Source organism: Piliocolobus tephrosceles, chromosome 1 (assembly GCF_002776525.5).
Source record: "Piliocolobus tephrosceles isolate RC106 chromosome 1, ASM277652v3, whole genome shotgun sequence".
In the NCBI taxonomy this organism is placed as follows: Eukaryota; Metazoa; Chordata; class Mammalia; order Primates; family Cercopithecidae; genus Piliocolobus; species Piliocolobus tephrosceles.
Genome location: NC_045434.1, coordinates 69357601 through 69361778, shown reverse-complemented (window position 1 = coordinate 69361778; position 4178 = coordinate 69357601). Strand labels below are relative to the sequence as shown.

At 38.7% G+C, this 4178-nt stretch overlaps 1 long non-coding RNA gene across 1 annotated transcript in view; it reads right to left on the bottom strand.

Moving 5' to 3' along the window:
• Nucleotides 1-760: 760 nt before the first annotated feature.
• LOC111537049 overlaps nt 761-4178 on the bottom strand; it is a 7485-nt gene continuing 4067 nt past the window's right edge. The window contains exons 2-3 of the long non-coding RNA XR_002729891.1: nt 2728-2764; nt 761-978 (exon numbers count right to left, since the gene is read on the bottom strand). This is a non-coding gene — a long non-coding RNA (uncharacterized LOC111537049). The remainder of the gene's footprint in view (nt 979-2727; nt 2765-4178) is intronic.

Genomic DNA, 4178 nt, shown 5'->3' with positions numbered 1-4178 from the left:
TTACAAAGATACCTCAGAATAATGTTTGACCAAAATATCTGGGCACCCCTTAATCCAGTCAAGTTTGACACAGAATAAACCGTCACACTGACCTGTCTGATTTTCAAAGATCTTGGCTGTAAAATTGTGACTTAGTCTCTAAGGCAATTATGAGGGTGAGTTCTTCGTAAATGGTTTCTTGGATGTATTTGCTTCTATTGAAACCTTAAGAGGGCCCATCATTTAATTACCTCTTCCTATGTTCTTGATAGTCTTTATTTTTAAAATCTAGTTCAGTTGAATGTAATAATTTCTTTCACCTTTTTTAGAAGCTGAGCTACAATTATGTTTTAGGAAGCTGGTTGATCCATCAAGTAATCTATCAAGTAATGTTGATCTATCAAGCAAGTTAATCTATCAAGTAATGAAGCTAGCTGGTATTAAATAATTCTTTGTTTTTAACTATTAAATATAGGGCTTTTGGTATATAAGTAGCATTATAGTAATATTCTGGAAGTTTAAATCATTGTAATGATTAACAGCATTAGAGTGTTATTTTGTATTTGAGATATTTTTAAAGATAGCATTGCTTCAGCAACATTGTAGTCATAATAAATATTTTGCAGTCTAAGTCCTTATTTTTAAAAATCTCATAACTTTATATCCTATTTAAAAGTATTCATATTAATATATTGGATTGGATTATTAGCTTTATAAATAAATACAATCATTGGACCTCTGTCAGTCCTGAAAACAAAACTTGTTTTGCACCTAAATTGTATATTTTATTTTATTTTTAGCTGAGTAGTTAAGATTTCAGGCCTTTTTAAAAAGTCATGTTTAGTCAGGTATAATTTACATGCAGTAAAATTCACCCTTTTAGGTTTAAAGTTCTGGAATTTTGACAAACATAGTCATGTAATCATTACCACAATCAAGACAAAACATTTCCGTCACCCCAGGAAGTTCACTTGTGCTTCCTTGCAGTCAATCCCATTCCTGAAAATAAAATTTTAAATAAAATTAATAAATAAAACTTTCTAAAAAACATGTCTGGTTCATGCCACTCTCTGTCACCATCATAAATTGACTTATTCTCAATATGGAATTCACAAGTCATAGCATCACATCAGTTGAATAATTCTTTATATTCTTGCTGATCTAGTCAAAGTGAGATCATTCAATGCTCAACGGATGGCTGCATAGAAACGTTTAAGACTTGAGAGGATACAGCACACTGGAGGGACTATCGTGATGACTATTACATAGGATTTGGTATTTAGGATAATACCAAAAAACTGAAGCATGTTCCTTAACAGGAGCTCCAAGGGACCAAATTGATTCAAATCAAACAAGTCAAAGCTTCGGTAAGTAATATCGGCAGTTCAACAGTACTTGAATCCAGTTGGCCATAATCCTTATTCAAAGTGTGATGGTGGCCGGGCGCGGTGGCTCACACCTGTAATCCCAGCACTTTGGGAGGCCAAGGGGGGCGCATCACGAGGTCAGAAAATCCAGACCATCCTGGCCAACACAGTGAAACCCTGTCTCTACTAAAAACAAAAAATTAGCCCGGCGTGGTGGCGGGTGCCTGTAGTCCCAGCTATTCGGGAGGCTGAGGCAGGAGAATGGCGTGAACCTGGGAGGCGGAGCTTGCAGTGAGCTGAGATCACGCCACTGCACTCCAGCCTGGGCGACAGAGCGAGACTCCGTCTCAAAAAATAAAAAAAAATTAAAAAAAGAAAACAAAGTGTGATGGAAATTAAGGACTACAGCTTGCTATAGAACGATCTGATTTAAATAAGTATCCAGTTTTGTCATTAATTTAATAATACAAGCCATAGTAACCTGGAGACCCACTAGAAGAACATAAAGATTAGAAACCTGCAACCTCTGCCTTCCAGGTTTAAGCCAAGCTTGCCATCCACCACTCAGGATTCCTGCAAACCAACTGTTAGCTGCTACCCTGGACACAGCATTTGTTCCTTTCCCTTAGGAAATTTCCTTCATGTATTTGATGGCAGTGTCTAAAGAAACAGCAGTTTCAGTCAGCTTTTAGTTAAGCTTCCTCTACCAACAAAATTAGGGGAGAAATAGGCACAATATTCAGTTTTGTCATGCTATATACAAGCCTCCAAGTTGAGCAAAAAGGAGCTCTAAAACCACATGATGTTCCAGTAAATATTTTTTCTTAAAACATATATGCTGGCCGGGCGCAGTGGCTCACGCCTGTAATCCCACCACTTTGGAAGGCTAAGGCGGATGGATCACAAGGTCAGGACTTCAAGACCAGCCTGGCCAAGATGGTGAAACCCCGTCTCTACTAGAAATACAAAAATTAGCCAGGCGTGATGGCACGCACCTGTAATCCCAGCTACTGGGGAGGCTGAGGCAGAGAACTGCTTAAATCCGGGAGGCAGAGGTTGCAGTGAGCCAAGATGGCACCATTGTACTGCAGCCTGGGTGACTCCATCTCAGAAAAAGAAACAAAAAACATATATGCATGCTATCATCTACCTTTCAAAGGATGACTTCTGCCCATTTGAACCTCTAGGAGTTCTGGTTAACCACAAAGTCCAGGATTTTCCCCCAATTTATGGATTAGTTTCAAATTCCATGTGACTGATGTGCTACTACTGTCAAGAGTGGGCCCTCAGGAACCCCATTGGAATCATTCCTCAGTGGAAACTAGCTTATCTTCATAAGCCTAACAGTTGCTCTGGTTTTTTGCTAGAGCATAAGCCTTACCTAAAGCCATCCATAGATTACGGTTCCATGGATTTTCCTGTAAGGAAAAGGAAGTAGTTAGGACATAAGGAAACAGGGGAGAAAGGAAAAAGATAGACCACAGTAAACAATTGCCAGCTGAGAATAATAAGACTTCAGATGTTCATGGTTAAAGATCTGATGAGAGTTCATTATGATGATAACACAATTGAGAAGAAAATTTGGTTATTTCTGTTGCATGCAACATTTTAAGATAGTAACCAGAATTATGACTGATAATGTTATTCCAGACTATCAAATTTCTATGAATTTCATACAATTTCTGAAGCATATTAATAACACGTTCACACAAATATAACCCAAAGAAGGTTAGCATTACTTATTATTTGGTAATGCTTCCCGTATAATTTAATATACCAAGTAAGCCCAATTAGCTCAATATTTCTCTTTTCATAAGGAGAAAATCAACTTACAAAGGGCAGATTAATGGGAGAAAAAGCATACAAACTTATTAGCATGCATAGGGGGACTATCGCAGAGTGATTACGCCACCACGCAGTGGGGCACAGATGCTTGTATATACTCTTCTTCTTAGGAGAAAGGGAGATGGGGGAAGTGTGGATGATTTTAGGGTAGCAGTAAATGAATTTTGGGGAATTCAGTAGGCATGAAGAACATACAATGGCCTGAGACAAAGTCTGTTGGGCCCGCAGAGCACACAATGGTTTGTGACAAAAGTCTGTCCAGATTTGTTGACAAACTTCAGTTTTTCTTCCTGTGATATGAGTTCGGTTACTGAAAACTCAGGGAAGGGACCACAGGTAATTGTTTTCTTCTTTGGTGGGTCCAGACTTTAAGCCAATCAGGGAACTTCAGAGAATAGATTCGTCCTGTGCTCTGGGAGAGCGAGTGCGGAGAGGGTTGGGGGCATGTCAGAGAGACCCTGAGAGGCTTCATCTGAAGTTTAGCATGTTAAAGTGCCATACTTTAGGATGTTGGTTTCTGAACCCCAGCACCATTGAAGGAGTTCAGGAAATGCCATCCCAAAATATGTATATTGGTATATATATATATATTTTGGTATATTGATTACTTTGAGCTAAAGGCACTTGAAAAACTGCAAAACAGAGAGGTTCTCTGAGTTTCCCTCCATCTGCCTAAAGACACATCCTACAACATTAAGTCAGTTGTCACCAAATCTCTGAAGGTTAACTCTTATCACAGAAGAGAAAGCCAGAAGTCCACCACACCCAGACCCTGTCACAAACCATCATCTATTCATCTATGGACTCATTCATCTTTCCCCAAAACCATTGACTCTGAAGATCTTTCTTTTCTTTACCTGCTGGTCATTTTACCCATTCCAGTAGTGGAGTTGAGTCAAGGGACCCTTGCCCTTTTCTTTCTCTCTCTTTTCTTTCTTTCTTTCTTTCTTTCTTTCTTTCTTTCTTTCTTTCTTTCTTTCTTTCTTT